Source organism: Halichoerus grypus, chromosome 7 (genome assembly GCF_964656455.1).
Source record: "Halichoerus grypus chromosome 7, mHalGry1.hap1.1, whole genome shotgun sequence".
Lineage (NCBI taxonomy): Eukaryota > Metazoa > Chordata > Mammalia > Carnivora > Phocidae > Halichoerus > Halichoerus grypus.
The window spans coordinates 8040660-8060492 of record NC_135718.1 but is presented as its reverse complement, the minus strand read 5'-3'; the positions used below and the strand labels follow the sequence as shown (position 1 = coordinate 8060492).

Genomic DNA, 19833 nt, shown 5'->3' with positions numbered 1-19833 from the left:
CACTGTAGAGATGGTCGTGGGGCAGTTCACAGGGAAGGAAGACAGGTCTACAATCCACAGAAGCAGCAGAGTGATGGAAAATGTACGGTGGTCACATCCAGGGAATCTGGTTAAGAAACTCAAAGAGAGTCACCGTCCAAGTCCCAACACAGATTGAGGACTAAAAAGGCTCATTCCTGAGGATCACCGTCGGGATTATCTGTCCCCCTCTTTGCCACGGAAGAACTCGAAATTCTCATTAGAAGAATGATTATAATCACTGTTAAGTTCCATCAATTGTTCCCAGCTAAAAAGCTTAACACGGCGCCCACACATGCACGCACACGCATGCACACGCATGCACACGCACGCGCACGCACACGCACAGATGCCCAGGGCCCACCCCGAAAGGCCTGATGAAGCACCGGAGCGTGTGTATCTCTTTTGAAAAGCTCCATGGGGGTTCTGATGCAGCACCTTGCTTTAGAGCCCATGAGCTTCCTGCAAAGTTCACTCCTCACTACAGTGTAGAGGTGCATGGCAATGTTAGTCACAACGACATGGAATGTATCCATGAGGCTCTTGACAGATGGACTTTCCGAAGCATCCAGAACATTCCAGCCCTAACACACTTCTATCTACGGCATCAGAACTTTAATAGCACCTGGAATCAAGTGTGTGAAAACCTGGTCTGGTGACACCGCTAGACACTCCAGGATGAACCCCCAGGCACGCCAGCCACCCACCCGCCCCGGGAGGTGCCCCCACTGGCCCACACAACTCAGTCAATGCTCTGGCCCACTGTAATGCTTTAAAAACAACTTCATAATGTACCCTGAAGTCACAGCCACAGCCCCTTGTTTATGGGCTCAGCCAGATCAGATAAAATTTCATTCTCTGAATTGGTTCCTAATTTAATTATTCCCCGGATAAGCATTGGCCTCCTGTTGCCGCAGGGAAGAACAAGAAGGCGCTGGCGCCACAAGTTGTAGTCCTGGTTTGGCAGCTGGAGGCGGATGAACCCCTCTCCGGCCCCTGTCGGAGTGGGGGGGGAGGGCGGGATACAACAGTGGGCTTGGGCAAGGTGGTCACCAATGGTCCGCCCCGACCCATGCAAGAGGATGCCCCGGGGTTTTACCAAGAGCTTAGGAAGAACATTCAGGGCAAGTGGACGGGCTCTGAAAACCAGGATTCAATCCTGACCCCGTGTGGTCTCTTGGGGCCTCAGTTTCCCCATCTACAAAATGGGGCTATTCCCTGAAGGCCCTTCCAAGCTCTAAAATTCAGACAATTCAGAGGGGGAACAGAAACCCATCTGAGAATGAAGCCTTCATGAGGGCCAGGGAAAAAAGTAAAAAAGTAAATGAATCTTATTATTAAAAGCAAGTAAAAAAAAAAGAGCAAGTAAATATATCTCATAAACTATAACCCTAGAAATGTGGACACGTGTCCACATAAAAACTTGTACATGAATGTTTATAGCATTATTTGTAAAACACCAAAGATGGAGACAATGTCTATAAATATGTCTATAAAATGTGGTCTATCCATACAACGGAATCCGATTCGAGCATCAAAAGGACTGTATTACTGATACATATGCTACAACATGGGTAATCCTGAAGACATGATGCAGAGTGCAAGAGCCAGTCACAAAAAACACGCGTTAAACGATGCCAGTCATACAAAAGTCCAGAACAGAGAAACTGACAGAGGCAGAAAGTAGATTCCTCGGTTGCGCGTGAGCACAGAGGGGGCTGAGGGCTAATGGGTACAGGCTTTCCATCCGAGATGATGAAATGTTCTAAAACTGAATGTGGTGCTGCTTGCACATATCTGTAAATATACTCAAAACTATTGAATTATATACTTTAAATGGGTGGATTTAATTTAAACGTGTGGTATGCGAACTATATCTCAATAAAGCTGTTTAAAAAAAGATTAGGTTGAATGGACCAAAAAAAAGTCTGTTGCATAATTCTTAAAAATAAATCAGATGAGAACTTTGTAAGATAAATACGCACACACACCCCTTCCCTAAAGAGTTCTGCAGCCTCATGGCTGGTCCAAAAGGTACAGAGCTGATTTTCAGTGAGCAAATCTCCTTCTTCCATAAACCAAAATACTGCTGACTCAAACGTGGGCAGGCCTGCATTTTTTTCTACCAATTTATTTCAGTTTTAACAGCCGAAAGCAAATTTCCTTTCTACCACCCAAATGGCAACCGAGATTTCACCTAGCTTTTAATACATCATTTTCATTCTCCGAGCCAAATTTTGTCCAATGTAAAGGATCTGTGGATTTGCCACAGCCGACCTGTGGGCAGGTGGGGTTTTGTTTTTGTTTTTTTGCTTTTTTGCCTGGAAGGTGCTTCTGAGGAGGTCACATTGAGTGCCCACCCTTCTCCTCCGTACATCCCTCCGCATCTCATTTCTCACAGAGACTGCTGGAGTGGGTACAAATAGCTTTTTAAAGTTAGGATGACACAAATGTCAGGCTGCTCCCACTCTCATTAATCGGAGCGTCCCTTCCTCCTCTTATTTATTCTGACTGATAACTTGCTTAGGCAAGTTCAGCATGTCCTAAAAGCAACTATTTCCTCTGACTTTTGGAACAGTGCACTTGGATTCCTGGCCCACTATGGGGCCGCACAGGGCCATGCCGGGATCGTACGATCTTTATTAAGAACTGCGACAGAGAATCAGGGAGGATCACATCACTGTGGTTCAGGTTAAAGATGACCACAGAAAAGGCAACCGTGAGTTTCCCGCAGTTCAAGAACACCCAGACACACAGGAAGTGGTCCTTCCTAAGGGCTCACCATTTCTAAGCCTGGACAATAAGGAATGTTCACTGATGGGTCAAAGTAAGAACCAACTGGATAGCCCATCGGGGCAGTGTGGGAGCTTGAACCCCGGCTCTGCATGCCTCTCACCCTCAGACTACCTCCCTCCCTCACTTCCTCTCCCACGTGGGGCTCAGCATCCAGGGAGCCCAAGAAAGGAAAAGTTCCCAACCCCAGGGATGACTGACATTCCTATAGTCAGGACACTAGGCCCTTTGCAAGGTGGAGATGGGGAAGGCAAGATAGAGGATTCCTGCTACCTCAACCAAGTCCGGGGCTCAGGTAACAGGCGCAGCGTCCGAGGAGGAAGGGGCCCCACCCAAGGGAAAGACCCTGGACGTCTGCGAAGCAGGCACAAACGGGCCCTGGTACCAGGCAACCAGGGGCCAGGAATGCCCATGCCCCCTTCTCCTCTGTCCTCCACCCTGGGATGATGGAGAGGTTGCCAGGTGGGGGCCACGCCTAGATTTGGGGCTGGCCTATCACCCAGGTTGGCTGTCTCCAACAGGCCAGCTAACCTCCACTTCTCCATTTGTTGAGACTCTGGGAGACGGGGTTTCTATCCAGGGCTGCCACAGAGGGTTTTGAGAACAACTCCCCCCACGCTCCAACACACACACACACACACACACACACACACACACACACACACACACACACCAGGAACAGAGGTCCTGGCCCAGCCCAACGGCAGCCCTCACCCTCTCACTCAGGAGAAGAGCACAGAGACCAGCTACGTGGTAATATTCCATCTCCAAAAGTATCTGACAAAGTAGGGCTGTTCTTCACAGTAAAATGAGAAAGCCAAACTGTCCCCAAGAATCTAGTCGAGGATGACATCCGACAGAGCCCTCAGAGTTCAACCATGAACCAGAAATGAGAATTTCCGGTTCCTTCCACCAGACCACAGAACGGACACCAAGCGCCCATTCTTCTCCACATTGTCCTAAAGCAACAGTGGTTCTGAAACCCAGCGTCTGGTTACGGGACCCACAGATGAGCCAGCTGCAGCCAACGCCCCACCTGGATGTCCAGGAACCAGAGGACAGAGCAGCCAGACGATCTCATGGGACCTGGGCCAACACTTGGCCATCCTCAGAGTGGCTGCAATGGAACAGACCGCGTGATCAGAAATGGGTGTTGGGAAGCAGAAGCACTGGGTCCAGATTCGCCAGGGCAACCCCGCTCTCTTATAATCCTGGAGATCCCTTACGTGCACAGGCAGATACGGTTCTCTGTGTATACATTTGGAAGACTCTTTATATAAAGAGGTTCACAAATCAGAGGAATTAATCCTCTGTAGACCAATAGTCTGATTTGGGGCTTGGAAATTATGATCCCAATAAATACACGCCAGGATATACTTTATATTTTTAATGCAAATATTTACATTCCAAACAAAGGCGCATGGAACTTAAAGACAAGCTATTTATGCCAGCTATAAGAAATACTAACAGCCCCCACATTTCTTCCCTGAGTAGATGGCTCCTGTTTATATTTCTGAAACACCAACCAAATTTCCATAACATTTCTCCCCAAGACTCTCAAGACACACACAAAAAAACCTGTTTAATGGCCCAAAAACCTAATGCCAGGAAATCCAAGGTTATTACGTTAGGCTCTTGACTCCTTCAAAAATTTAGTGGCAAGCGTTAACTCCTGTACCGGGCTAACAAATTGGGGGGATTCTTTTATGTCTTCTGGGTGCACACCCAGGGGCCCACGTAAAGTCCGTAACAGTCCAGGAAAAATGGGCTTTTGAAAGAATCACTTTTAACTGATGTATTAGTTCAATAAATGGCAGTCTCTCCCAACTCTGTGTGGACCTAGCTAGGAGCGGGCCTCCCAGACACCCTCCTCACCCTTGAGAGGCTCCCTGGGCTAGGCAGGCAGACCGCACCCAGGAAACTAGTGGGATGGGTTCAAGGCTGAGCTCGGCCGAGTAGAATGCAGAAGCTCAGAGGAGGAAATTAACATTTGGATGGGGGACGAAGGGACACAGGGGAGATGAGGCAGACATGGGACGCGTTACTGGCAAAGGTTTCCGGAAGGTGATGGGGGCCGTGGGGCCCCGGTGCGGGGGGGGACCAAGAGGAGGCAGACAAGGGTCTCCTGGCCAGGCTGTTGGTCAGCCTGCCCCTCCACTGCATGTGAACTGCCTTCCAGTAAGGAGGCAGCCTTGGGGTCCACGGCTAATCACTACCTCACGGTTGCGATCACTCCCACGTGCTGCACAGAAAACAACAGAGAGCTGACAGGCCTTGCGGCCTAACCTCGATGTCCCCTGTCCTCATGGGCCCCAGGTGTCAACCCCCACCAAGGGCCAGGCTGGAAGTGGGCTCAGCACTTACTATTCACCGGCAGCAAGGGACTCTTCTTGCCCACTCCTGATCTTTCCTTCCACGTGAAGAGCACTCAGCCTGTGTGTCTACACCTGGCCGTGTCCAAACTATCCCAGAAGGTGTGGAAGGAGGACCTGGACATGAGCCCAGTCGCACCTTTCCGCACCCAGAGGAGGCCTTCCACCCTGCTAGCTGCCCATGGAGGAGGAAAGCTGCGCCTTTCCCACTCTGCTGGGACCGGCGGGCATGGGGGGCCATTGGCCCGACTGCCCAGTGCTCTCCAGTTCAGGACTATGATGCCCCCTTGCCCACCAGTCCAGCCACCTTCTCCAATGTCTGCTTCAGTCGGAGACAAACACCCCGTTTTTAACTCCACCCATCTTCCTCCTCCCCTCTCTCTCTCTCCAGAGGTTTCAGAACTCCTGCAATATGCTACCAACTTGGGGATTCTTTTATGCCAGGAAGAGGAGCTCAACTTGGGGAGACCCCTTGAGCCCGAAGTTGTACGACTTCTAATACTCAAAACACAATACGAGGTAGAAATTATTAACCCCCTTTTACGAGGGGCAAACTGAGGCACAAGCAGGTTAAGCCACTTGCCCAGGGTCACGGTAATGGAACAAAGAAACAGAGGAGGGACTCCAGCCCTGGTCAGTGTGGTGCCAGGGCTCACCCACCACCTGTGCTGTCCCTCCAAGGGTCTCCAAGGGATTCAACACCCAGGCTAAAAGCACGTTTGTGTGGAGGCACCAAACTCCTGGTTCACTGCAAATATGAAGGTGCTGGCTGAACGTGGCATGAGGGGCAGACAGAGCTACCCAGCCCCTTTTGGCAAGGGGAGGACAATAATCCACCTTCCCAGACCTGTCAGAGTCTGGAATGCTTGGAACCTTCCAAGCTCACAGCAAAGGTGCCACAGGCCCAGGCCCTTGGGACAGGTCCCTACAAGGGCATGGCAGACAGGACAGAACTTCCGCTGAGACCCAGGGCTGCCCTGGGAGGGACCAAACCACCACCCCTCAGGGCCCTACCTCCCGCACCCAGACCACCACTGACATTTTTGCGCCGGGGAGCAAAGGGATCAGTAGGAGCATATTCCATTTCAAGAGAAAATGTGAAACAACCAGGTTCCAGCACATTGCAGGAAAAAATAACTGCACCCGGTCTGCATCTAATTATTTGCCCATGTTGGGGTATTTTCCAGGCACCTGGGTGACTAGGCTGCCTGCTTCAATATTTTCATCACAAACACAATTCTGGAAAGCGTCCAAGTTTCCATTATAATGACACCCTCTGCTTCTGAGGATCTGCCAACCTCACTTTCTTCTGAGGCCCGAAAGGCCTGGACCAGGACGGGTTCTAGAAATGTAATATGGGTGTCAAGGAGAGAGAGCCTGCCCCAGCAAGGGGGCCCCTGCAGCCTGCTCAGGACTCCTTTAAGCTTAGAGTGGGGCTCAAGACGTAACATTCAAAAGCAAGCTACCCCAGCATGTTTCCGGCGAGACCTGCCCGATCTGCCCCCTGCTTAATTGTGACAAGTGGAAACACAGCCGAACTGATCCAAAGCCTGCCCACGGAGCGAGCTGGAAGGGTCAGAAAGCAGCTGTTTATCCGGCCCCTCCTCGCACACATGAAGAAACAGCCCCAGGAGGTGAAGCAACCGTGAAAGAAAACCCAAACAGGATCTAGGTGTCCTGGGGCTCCTGGCCTTATGAGGTGTCAGAGAAGCCCTCTGAGGTCGAATTTGCTAGAAATGATGCCCCGCCCCCCAGAAACAGACACATCTCCCATCTTCATCCAAAACTGTCCATGCAATTTCAGGGAGTCCGGACACATCCTCTGTCCCTGGTTATGAGAGCTCAAGAATACCCCAAGAGCCAATGTTTCTTGAGTGCCTACTGGGTTCCAGGCATGCTCCAAGCACCTGGCAGGTGTCAACGCACATACAGGACAGCAGGCGTCAGGCCAGGGCATGGAGTCCCCCCGGGACCACTCGGAGCGCAGAGCTGCTAACCGGGTCCTGGCCCGCTCTCTGGGTGCTGCGTGCTGCCTCTCGGCCCCGCACACCCAGCGCAGGGCCCACTCCTGGGGCCGGGCATACATGCTGCGCATCGCGGCCACGGATGGAAGAGACGCCGCTCGAGGTTCCGCGCATCCCTTTTGAAACCAGCCGAGACCGAGAACCTGCTGTCCGTGGCCACCTCCCCCTAACTTAACCACTTGCTGATTCACACCCGCCTTCCCCTTCTGGGGAAGCCACAGTTTTCGTCTCCACCCGCTCTCCTTTCCCTCCTTCCTCCGCTGTCATTTCTTCATCCTCCCTCCTGTACATCGGGATGGCTGAAAACTTGGTCTGTGTGATCTCAAACAGCCTCCCCGCCCTCTAATTGAGACAAAGGGGGATACCTGCCTGACCTGCCTGGCACAAGGCCAGGTGGGAACCAGTAGGGACCCAACAAATGACAGCTGTCGTGACCAAATGTCTCCCTCCCCAACCCCCATAGGTTTAAAAAAAAAAAATCCGTATTGGCCCAAATCAACACAAAACCTTTACTCTTCTTCCCAGCTCTCTGGATGGGATATACTAACTAGGTAACTGCCCCCTTTATGCTTTGTTTCGTGCTGTGAAAACACAGGTCATCTTCTCCCCGGGGCGTCTCAGGAAGGAAATCAGACCTTAGCACTTGAGAACAATAAAGAAATACATTGTGCGTGTCAAAACATTCCGTCTCCCAAATACCTGGTCGGCTAAGTAACACAACCTCCTGATTCCCATGACAGGAACAAAATCACCCACGGAAGTAAGTGAGTATCACTCCCGAGCCTCCCAGCGCACAGAGCAGAAGGGAAGACAAGTTGCATTATTCTCAACAATGACTGAGAGCATCACTTCTAAATGACACGCTGCTAAAGAGGTGCCCGCCGGTTGGCTGCTCACGTAAATGACACTCCCGCGCCAACTACTACTTTTAAACATAGTTTCCGCTTTTAGAATTTCAGAAAATTCCTCTCTCTGACACATGGTTGCAAATGGCATCTTCGCAATCCTGGACCCACGAAGGTCCAGCAAGGGGCTGGGGTCCAAACAAGCGGAAAGGAAAGGGGAGAGCTGCCCACCACAGGGAGTGTGCGTTCACCTGGAAGCCTCCAAGAGGCTCCAGCACGGCATGGTGGGATGAGAGCAGGCCCGGGAGCTGGGGATCGGCGACCTGAACTGACTTTCCACTTTCCAGCTGTGTGACCTTGGGCAAGTCAGCCAACTGCTCTGAGCCTCAATGTCCACATCTATAAAAGGAGACTCCTCCCCACAAACCCCCTCCAGCACTATTCTTGCCATATTGTCCTTCCCAGCTCGAGGTTTATTTGAAAAGCTGGTACAGGCATTTCTGTCTGCTCCCCTCCTGCGAGGGCTGGGACTAGGCCTGTCTTATCACTGTACCATCCCCAGATGCTCCACCAGGGGATCTATTCGGTCAATGAAATTATATGAAAAGTTTGAGCACAGAGTCTCTTTCCACGTGATGGGAATTCATCAAGTAGCTACCCAATGAGCGCACGACCCACAAGCATGTGAAGGAGCCTGGTACGTGGCCACAGGCACGTGGGCACCCACCAATTCTTAGTCCCTGAGCCCTTGGGGGTGTGATCCACATGTCCTATCATGTGCCACATCTTCCTGACCGTGGGACACTCCTCCCATTAAACAGACACAGGGCCAGACGTCAAGCCTCAAGCCTCCTGGCGCTGCACCCACCCCAACCTTTTACTCCACTTCTAGCATTTGAGCCCACACTTGAATATCCACGCTTGAGAATTCTCTTGAAAATTAACAAGACCTGCAAGTCTGTTTTTCTCCAACTGGCTGAGGCTGACTCAAAGTTGCCCCTTATAGGTGGGGCATGGGTTCACCTATTCAGGGTAGCTCCAGAATCTCCCTCCCCTCTCTCTCTCCCTATGCTTGCAAGGGCGATTTCCAGCTGGGCCTTAGATGGCCTTGGACAACCACAGTCTAATCACAACCCAGTACTAATCTAAAGCTTCTGACAGTGCAGGTTCAAAGGGCCTGAGGTTCCCGTGGCCCAACTGGTTAATCTGGAGTTTCTTTAATGCTCTTCTCCAAACGCCAAATAAGCACAATCCACTTCCCAACCTCTCCTGCAAACGTTGCCTCTTCCAGATGCAGAGATTAATCTTCTCTCTTTCTGGCATTGGAAAACCAAATGCCTCTCCTCTCCTGGCCAGGGCCAGCAGCAACAGAGGAGAGAAAGGTACAGAAAGCAGCCCACAGAGACGCCACGGTGACAGTGCTGGGATCCGCGGCCAAGACCGCAGTTCAGGCGTCACAAGCTCTAGTCATCAAAGAAAAGCAAGGCCTAGGTGTAACCCACTCTGGACAGACCTGACCCCCTCCCACACCCTCCCCCCCCATATCCTAGGTGAATTAATGCTGCTTGCTTCAGCCACAAGCTAGCTCACTGCAGTCATGCAATGATCCGAAGAGAAAAGACAGACATTGTTGAATTTCCTTCCCAGGGCCCTAGAGACGGTTCTCCTGGGGAGCTAGACCTTGAAGGGATGTCCAGACCCGAAGCTCCACTTCTGGATCAAATTATACACTGAGAGGGAGACCATGGCAAGCGGACTCACCTTGCTGGCTCACGCTCCCCATCCAGGAAGAAGCAAGAAGAACATTTTCCTGCCAATCTTCCAGGAGTATTGTAGAGAACAACTTATTTGATAAAAACTACCTAATTAAAAGATATTTTTATTCACATGCTATTTTAAGCAAAATCATGCATGACTTGTACACATTTAGGTACCAATTAAAACATCCTGATTCAACATGCAGTTTGTAAAACTAATAAGTACCATGTTCTGTAAGGGAGGATTCCTTGTTCTGCAAGGGGTGGGCGGGAAAGCTCGGAGGGAGAGCCGTGTGGGAAGGTCCTAGAGGAACTACCGGCAAATCTCCAGACCTCAGTTTCCTCCTGGGCCCCGCAGGGGGTGCAGATGCCCTCCAGGTGGCTTTCTGCTCCGTCGCTGGGTGGCTGCCCTCACAGCAACCGCGGCTGATAAAGAGGGGCTGGGGGCACTACCAAGGAGCCTAGAACCAGAGCCCCCTGCTCAATTTCACTGAACGGTGTGCCAAATCCCTTCACGGGGCGTCCTGGGGCTTCCTGAGAATACAACTTCATTCCCCAAGCTCCGTGCCATTAACTCACCCAACGTAGGCGGGGAACGGGAAAACGCCCCCCGGCGCCCTGGAGCTAGCCTCAGCCCCAGCCTTGCCGCCTGCTTCTCGAACCTCCCTACGCGAGGCGCAGACGTCCAGCCGCCAGCAGCCGGCAACCGAGCCCCAGCCTTCAGTGTCTCCGCCGGCCTCTCCCGCCGCGAGGGCCGAGCCAGGGCGCGGGGCGGGCGGGCAACGCGGGCACCAGGGCCACGACGGGGCGGCCAGGCAGCCGCGCCCAGGACCCAGGCGCCTCCGAAACCTAAACACACACGCACACACGCGCGCGCACGCCGGCCAATCCATTCGCCCGGAGGAGTCGGAAGGCGCTTTCACAGCTCTTCATTCATTCCCCAAAGGCGAGGTTCCCTGCACCCGGGCGCCTCCATCCCGCCATCCCAGGGGGCTCCAAGAGGGCCAATTGCGCCACGCGTCCTCTCCGCCCGCACACACCCCGACACCCTCGCGCTCCAGCACGATCGCCAGCGTCGCCCCCGCACGGGGGCCGCTGCCTCCCCGGCTCCCCACAGCTTCGCCGCCCCGCTGCCCCTGCTCCCCGCCGCCGCGCCGCTCAGACCTGCCGCGCGCCGCTCGCCGCGCCCAGCCAGCCGGGGACGCCACCGCCGGGAAGCGCCGGCAACTCCCGAGTCCCGCCGCCTCCGGAGCCACGGCCGGCAGCCGGGAGGGAGCAGGGGGCGGAGGGCCGAGAGGAAGGAGGAGGGGGCGGGGAGCAAAAGTTCAGGCTCATCCGGGCCCGGCCGCGCCCCCGTCTCCTCCCACGCCCGCCCCCGCGGTGTCCCCTCCCGGAACCGGGTCCCGCAGGCGTCGGTGCCTGCCCCCGCCCCGCCCCCCGCCTCCTCCACCTAAAGCGGCCGCGGGACCGGAGCGGGAGGTCGGGAGGTGGCTCCCAGCCGGAGTCGGAGAGAGAGAGAGACGGATGCCCGCTTACCTGCCCGGGGCTGCGCCTGGAAACTTCCCCGAAGTGCGCGGGGGAGCAAAGCATCTGGCTGGGGGAATTCCCGCCCTCCCCAAACCCCCAGGGCGCGCTCACACGGTGAAAGCACCGGTGTGTCTGTCCGTCCGTCCTCCGCCTGCAGCTTCCAGAGCGGGGCGGCACGGGGGCGCCCCGATTCCGACTCCTGGGGCCATTTCTTCTGGGCAGCCGGCCCGTGCGTACCCCGCGGCGTGCGCCCCCCGCCGGCCTCCGGCTGGCCGCAGCGCCACCACCCCTTCTCCTGGTCCCCTGTCCCCGAGATCCCGCCGCATTCTCTCGAGCCAGGGGGGGAGCATGCGAGCCCCGGCGCCGCCGGCGGGCAGCCCTTCTCGCGGGGTCCCCGGAGCGCGCGGCGCCCGGAGGTGGCCGGGACCGGTGGCGAGGGGCCGCTCCCGCTGGTGTCCGCGGGAGCCTCGGGGAGGCTGGGCCGAGGGACGCGGAGCTCAAACCTGCCTCGGCTCGGCGCGCTCGCAAGTTCATTGTCTGCCTGGGCCGCCGCCGCCGCCACGGAGCCGGGAGCGCCGCGGGGAGTGAGGCTGTGCGCAGCCTCCGCCGGCCCGGACTCCCTACGCCCAGCCCCGCCGCTGCCCGCGCTGCCCGGCCGGAACGCGGAGGGGCGCCGGAGCCCCGAGCCAGACCTCCAGCCGCCGCTCCTCGCCGCCCCCACCCCCGCGCCTGGCACCCAACTTGTACCTGAGAAGCCCGAGTCCAACCCCGGAGCCTCTGCGGCTCCGGCTCCGCGGGAGCGCGCCCAGCCCCGCGCCTCAAGCCCCGCATCCAGGGCGCGTCAACCTGACTCCCCGAGCGCAGGGAGGAAAAGTTTGGGAGTGACGTGCAGATGGCGAATGAAACCTCCGAAGAGAACCCTCCGCCCCCCCCCCCCCCCCCCCCCCGCCCCATGTCGCGCTGACACACATCAGCTCGAGTCTGGAATGTGAGATCAAGGCGTGTGCGCCGCGCGGTGGGTTTGGTCCCCGCCCCCTCCCCTTCCAAGTAAACAAGGTTTGTGTGATGCAGTGATTCTAAATAGAAAGCAAACCGAAACCCCTAAAGTCTGCCAGTGACGCTCTGCCGGAGACATTTTTAACGAACTTGGCGGTCTGCAGCCAGCCCATACATTGATATGCAAGGCCACGGCGCTGGTGGGTTCTGCGATCTGTGTTTTGTTTTTGCAGCCCGCGAAGGCTCTGCCCGGCTCTTTGGCCCGGCCTGTTTGCTTCTGCCGGGAGGGGAAGGCTCCGCGGGACCCGGGGCCCTGCCGCAGTGGCCCGGAGGCGCCCGCTCCAGAAAACCACCTGGGCTGTCCGAGGCCAAGGAAATGACACCAGTGGTCGACTCCCTGCCTCTTGACCAAAGATGCCATCAGTTAAAGAAAAGACACTGGATTTTGGAAGACTCAGCTCAAGGGGCGCTTGGAGCACCAAGCCCAGCCTCTCAGGAGATGCGTCCAAGGGACAGGGAAAAAAAAAAAATCTTTGTCTTCAATCACACAGCCTTTTGCCTGCCCATGTCCCCCATGGCCACGGTCCAGCATCCTCGTGCTCAGAGCAGCCAGAAGTGAAGCTGAAAATGTTTCCTTAGTGCTACAGGGTGGTGGCCCTCGGCAGAGGGGGGCTTCCTGAGCCTGCCTTTCCCCTCTTTCCTCTGGTTCTGAAAATCCGATCTATATTGCCCGAGGCTTCATCACACCCCCCAGAAACTATAGCCTGCCCTGAGGTCATAAAGTTCTGTTCAGCGTCCATGGCAGCTAATGCAGAGGTCACAATCAGAGGATTATAACTGCAGATGGGAAGCTGGACGAGACGGGGGTTCTTCAAAACTGTGTCTTGTTTTCCTGCACATAAATGCCCCTTACATAAAATCTACGAAGAAAGATTGATGCAAGAGACCAGCCTCAGAATCTCAGACGGCATCGCTCTTTCCATATAGACTCCACTTGGTGACTTGTGTTCATTATTATTTTTTTAAACAAAAACCTTTTTCTGAAAATACAATGAGCTGCTTTTTGCAGGGTTCACAATTCCCAATAGATGATGATGCCATTTTTCAAGGTCTTATACACGTTGTGGCTTTGTGGCTTATTTATGAGCTCCCAAGAAAAGCCTGCCTTTCAGTGAAGTTTATATACTCAAGTAATTGCATCAGGGGACACAGTGCAGGGTGCTATTAAAGAGGGTTAGTTGTACAGGGAGGCCCTGGGCCAGGCAGCTGTCAGACCAGAGTGTGCAATGGGCTTAAACAAACACAGGGAAGGTTCTATGGAAACACAGAGGAGGAAATCCCCTCCTGTAAGGCTGTGTGGAACATTATTCCACGGCCACACATACCTCGATCTTTCCTCTCCTCCCTCCAAGTAAACACATGACCCTGTTATGGAGATGGCGCTGGGCCCACCCGGATCACTTTCAAATTCAGGTGTCAGAAATCATGGCTGACATGGAGCAAATTGTTTTTAAGTAAAATCACGGTACCGCTTTGATATTAATTCCACCAGGGACTTTCCAAAGGTATTTATACACGTGCCTGAGATTAACTGGAGGGCAATTTTCGCCCTTAACGTTCATTTCACAAAATTGCCCAAGAATTGCACTTCACCTGTTATTCTGGAGGGTTGAGAGAACACCCAAATGCCAGATGTGTGTGAATGAGCAGATGGATAGACGGTTGCATGTGTGAGAGAGGTTGGGGCCCACATGACACCGGCAGCTAATGGGTGGAAAAATGAAGATCATTTAAGAAAACAAATATCCCCTCCCCCATGTGTTCACCCCTCCATAATCCTGGAGTTAAATTGCCCTGGTTCAAACCATACCTCATCTGACACCCAACTAGCACTCGGAGTGCCTGTCACTTTCCGTGCCTCAGTTGGGACTGATGATAGCACCTACTAGTGGTCAGTCGAATTACTGATCCCAAGGGGGTATCAGACTTCTACACCCTTGTCACAGCCTCAAAGAGCATGCAGTATTTTTCCCCATTCCTTGATTTCGGACTCGGCCATATGCCTTGCTCTAGACAATGAGATTTTAGAGAATGTTACTGAATGAGAAGATTGAAACATGTTGCGGGGCTGGGCTTGCTCTCTTGTGCTCTGGTGGCTCATAATGAGAAGATATCACAAGAAGCTGCGGCCTCTTGCCTCACGGCTCCAGAACGAACACACAGGGAGCAGACCTGAACTCACCCCACCTACAGCCAGACGCCGCACTGGCTCAGCCAACCTACACACACACGAGCAAGGGGGGGAATGCCCGTTGTAAGCCACTGAATGCCAGAGGTGGTTACGTAGCTGACTGATACATAACCTCGGTGGGCTTGTGTGAAGATTCATGACAAAATGTTTGTAAAACACGAAGCACAATTCTTGGGACATCGTAAGAGCTCAGAAATATTCGCTGTGATTAGCCATCAACATTATTGGAAGCTAATTTTGTGCGTAACAATCACATAATAACTTTTTTAACTGATGAACTGAATCAGTGAACAAGTATTGCTCGAATAAAGATTTTATACACAAGACAGTGCAAGGGCATCAGGAACTGGAAGGCCAGGGACCTGCCATGGTGACCAAGTCACATTCATTCACTCCCGCATCCATTCAGCAGTCATCCCGTGAACACCTGCTCTTTGCCACACACTGGAGTGAATGCTGGAGCCACTAAGATGGCCAAGTCTCCATCCCCTCCTCGGGATGGGGACCTACGGAGCCCCACCGTGTGAGAAGCGCTCTGCTAAGCACATTCCCATGCTGTATCATTTGACCCTCACAACAGCCTCGTGAGCCAAATGTGAGCCAACATTACTTATCCTCTTTTCTCAGACAAGGAGACAGAGGTTCAGAAACCAAACAACATAGGAAAAGGACCAAAATCTCCTCCACCATTCGTGTGAGCTAACGCCGATGAATTCAAGTTAATAGAAGGCACACCTGATGGGAAAGTGAAGTGAGAACCAAGCGGAGGGGTGAATACAGCTTGGGCGGGTCTCCATGCCAGGGATGTGCTAAGCACTTGGGAAATACTGAGGCTCAGAAGACCCAGCTCCTGTTCCTGCCACCAGCTGTCTGTGGGACCTGGACCCCTTCTCTGGCCTTCAGTGTCTCCAACTGGAGGGAGAAGGACCTTGAAAACTACAGCCTGGCATTTTCCAGAGCTACGAATTCTAAAGGAATTGCTGTGGGAAGTCCCTTGTCCAGGGACTAAGGGATGAGAATCACAGTTCTGGGAACTGGCCCAGTGATCTGAAAGTGGGAACAGCGGGCTACTCGGGAGGAAAGGAGACAAGGCCAGGCCTTGAGCACTGCTCACGATAGGCCCCAGCTCAACAACAGCAACCTCGCCATTGATCATTCCACCGTTAGAGCACTGAAGACGGGAGCATGTGGGGTCTTCCAAGAATTCCTCCTAGAATGCAAAAGCCCCTGAAAGAGAAACCATTTTCGATGCCTGAGGCCCATTAGTTATCAGCTAATGCCTCCTTTTTTAATTAGCACTTTAGCAGAGACGGGGATGAAGTTTCAATTCACTTTCACCTTGTTCCCACATTTGAGGTGGTTTCCAAGGGGACTGCAGGGGTGGAGGGCTGCTGGGAGTTGCCTGTGCGGGGAGGGGCTGCACCTGGGTGTGAGGGGCCCGTGGGGACCAGTGCACAGTTTCTCAGGGGCTCTGCCACCAGCAACGACCTGCCTCCAGCCCTGTGACTTTGACAAATTTAGCCTGCTCGCTAACCTGAAGTGCATTTCAATTTCATAAATTTAGAAATGCTCTGGTTAGATCCCTTCTACAGTAATGCATCCATTAAGTGCACTTTATGCCAATTTTGGTATGCTAATCCATCACAAATCGACATGAAATTTAGGTTCTTGTGAAAATTTCCTACACCCGATCTGAAACCTCTACCGGATTTAGGGTAATAACAAATTGTGGTTCCTTAAAGCTGCAGACTTAGGTCTGCATCGAAACTTGCCTGAAGAGAGGAACAGGGCCAGTTTGAAACAAACATCAGAACCTGTGTATGCACCTGAGAGCTGCCCACTTCCCCCCTCCCCCCCCGGGGGGGGGCATCTCCCTTAGTCCTAAAATGCTGCCACAGCCCGTAGGCATTACGGCTCTGTCTCAGAGTTCCCACCTGAGAAGTCTTCTCTGAAGGGCTGTAAGTCCTGGGAGGGCAGGAACGAGGTCCTGTGAGTGTCGGCATTTCCAGCCCCCAGCTCAGAGCCTGGCCTGCAGACACGCCCAGCAAATATCTGGTGAATGACCCAGCTGGAATCTCCTGGCTTGATTAGTGCCTCATCCCCCAGATTTAACTTCCTATGATTTTCCCTATTTCCTAGAATCAGATGTCTTCCCCACCAATGAAGGCTGGAGATCCTAAAAGCACAGGCAGAAACCTCTGGAGGGAAATCAGTTGAGGACCCCAGGTGATTGGAGCGATGGCAGCACCATGGGAAGAACCTCTTTATTCTGCAGTATCTGAGGCCAGGAGTGAAGGTAGGGCCAGTAATTGGCGATACAAAGAACGTGCGTGTCGTGAAAGAGACATAATGTCATTGCCATCACCTCCTGAGACTCTGTTGCTACCAATTGTTGAAGGGCAGGGCCTATTAACTAGATGTTTTTAGCTGCATAATAGACGTTTTGCCAATAAGGTGAAAGTTTATAGCCCGTAGCATTTTCACTTGCTTCTGTCATAAGATCTACAATCCACCCAACAGCAAAAATGAGCTGTTGACTTGGTAAATTTAGAGAAGCATTGCCTGCCCTAGATGTGAAATACCTGAGCCTTCTAAATAAATTTCATTTCCCTGGCTGAGCATTTAATGCAGTCAAATGTTACAAAGCAGTGCTGGGGAGGATAATGGGAATGACACCCACACGCAGAGGCTCTGAGCGGCTGTTCGTGATTTGCACTCCCTCCCTGCCCAGCTTCGCTGCTGGGTCCAACCCAGACCCGCTTCACGATCTGCAACAGCCATTTCTGTGAATGTCCCCACCACACCTGCCCAGGTGCCTGATGTAAAAGCCCCAGTGTCATCCTCAGCTCTTTTACCTCGTTAGCCGCCATCCCCTTCCTGAGCCTGGCTCACCTTAGAGGCCTGGGAGGTTTTAAAAAAATTCAGATTCCTGGGGCGCCTGGTTGGCTCAGGCGGTTAAGGGTCCGACTAGTGATTTCGGCTCAGGTCATGATCTCATGGGTCGTGGGATCAAGCCTTGCATCAGGCTCCGTGCTCAGTAGGGAGTCTGCTTGCTATTCTCTCCCTCTGCCCCTCCCCGCACTCGTGTGCACAAACTTTTTTCTCTCTCCCTCTCAAGTAAGTAAATAAACAAATCTTTTAAAAATTCAGATTTCTGGGCTTCGATATCAGAGACTCCATTTCCGTAGGTCTAGGGTGGGGCCCAGGAAGCTGAATCTCTGACGTGATGCCTAGGCTTCTATATAGTTAACAAGCTCCCCCACCCCCTGCCCCTTGAAGTTTGAGAACTGCTAGTTTGGACCCATTTCATCTCTCCCTTGGGACTGCTGCAATGGCCCCTAGCTACTCTCCCTGCCTCCTCTCCTTGACCTTCAGTAACTGGTTCTTTCTACATATGCAGCCAGGATCTTTCCGACACACAGATCTGATCAGGCCAGCCCCATAATTAAATACCTGGGATGCCTCCATGGCACCTGCAAAGTGGCTCATGTCCACACTGCTAGACAGGGTCCAAGGCCGTGCCGCTGTAGTCCTGCCTTTTCTCCGGGCCCACCTCCCTCCCTGGCTCTTGCACACTCGTGCTCCGTAACGCTGCTTCCCAAAGCGGCTTCCCACGGACAACAGACATGGGGGCTCTGGACGCCAGCATCACAGAACATCGGTGATCATTTCTAGGGACTATCTGCTCTTGGGTGGAAACTAGAGAAAAGGCAGCTCCTTAGAAGTTGCTTTGATGACATTAAAACCCAGTGTGTCTCTTCAGTAACTGGTGTTGGGAAAACTGCACAGCCACATGCCAAAGAATGAAACTAGACCATTACCTTACACCCTACCCAAAAATGAACTCAAAATGGATTACAGACTTGAGTGGAAGACCTGAAACCATAAAATTCCCAGAAGAAAATAAAGATGGTAAGCTCCTTAACACTGGTCTTGGTAATGACTTTTTGGATCTGACTCCAAAAGCAAGAAATAAGCAAGTGGGACTACGTCCAACTAAAAAGCTTCTGCACAACGAAAGAAATCAACAAAATAAAAGGTAACCTACTGAATGGAAGAAAATATTTGCAAATCATACATCCGATAAGGGATTCCCCATAGTCAAAATATATGAAGAACTCATACAACTCAATAGCAAAAAAAAAAAAAAGCCAATCTGATTAAAAATGGGCAGAAGTTCTGAATACACATATTTTTTCAAAGAAGACATACAGATGCCAAGAGGCACATGAAAAGATGCTCAACATCCCTAATCACTAGGGAAATGCAAATCAAAACACAATGAGATATCGCCTCACACCTGTCAGAATGGCTAGTATCAAAACGACCAGAAATAACAAGTGTTGGCGAGGATGTGGAGAAAGGGGACCCCTCTTACACTGCTGGTGGGAAGGCAAACTGGTGCAGCCACTGTGAAAAACAGTATGGAGGTTCCTCAAAAAATTAAAAATAGAGCTACCCTATGATCCAGCAATTCCACTTCTGATTGTTTATTATTTGAAAACCAATGAAAACTCTAATTTGAGAAGATGTGTGTGCCCCTATGTTCATTGCAACGGTATCTACAATAGACAAGACATGGAAGCAAGCTCAGTGGCCACTGTTGGATGAATGGGTAAAGAAGACATGATACAGGGACGCCTCGGTGGTTAAGTGTCAACTCTTTTTTTAAAAAAGATATTATTTACTTATTTTGACAGAGAGGGAGAGAGAGAGAGAGAGCACAAGCAGGGGGAGTGGGAGAAGCAGGCTTCCCGCTGAGCAGGGAGCCCGACTTGGGGCTCAATCCCAGGACCCTGGGATCATGACCTGAGCCAAAGGCAGACACTTAACTGACTGAGCCACCCAGGCGCCCTAAGCATCCAACTCTTGATTTCAGTTCAGGTCATGATTTCAGGGTTGTGAGATCGAGCCCCGTATCAGGCTACGAGCTCAGTGGGGAGCCTGCTGGGGAGTCTCTCTCTCTCCCTCTCCCTCTGCCCCTCCCCACCCCTAGCCTCCCCATCCCCACCCCTCACCCCTGTGTGCACCCTCTCTCTCTCTCTCTCTAATAAATAAATAAATCTTTAAAAAAATAAAAGAAGATGTCATACAGGCTCAGGCAGACTCAGGGTAGATATTTTTGGCAAGAAGGCTTGGTGGATGGTGGTGTGTGTTTCCATCAGGAGCATATAACTTCTGGTTGTCTTTCTTCTAATGATGTTAATAGCTAACAACGCTTCTAAATCCAAAATTATAATATTCAAAATC

The 19833-nt window shown here is 52.6% G+C and overlaps 1 protein-coding gene across 9 annotated transcripts in view; it reads right to left on the bottom strand.

The window, feature by feature from the left end:
* The window catches only part of CHST15 (carbohydrate sulfotransferase 15), a 153930-nt gene extending 141701 nt beyond the window's left edge, over window positions 1–12229 (bottom strand). For 3 of the 9 annotated variants that reach the window (XR_013449576.1, XM_078077008.1, XM_036067155.2), the window contains exon 1: window positions 12084–12229. The gene's annotated coding sequence lies outside the window, so the exon portion shown is untranslated. Of the gene's footprint in view, window positions 1–10388; window positions 10499–10973; window positions 11075–12083 lie in introns of those variants that run through there. The other 6 variants (XM_078077014.1, XM_036067151.2, XM_078077009.1 and 3 more) reach the window with 4 other exon arrangements.
* Window positions 12230–19833: the final 7604 nt, after the last annotated feature.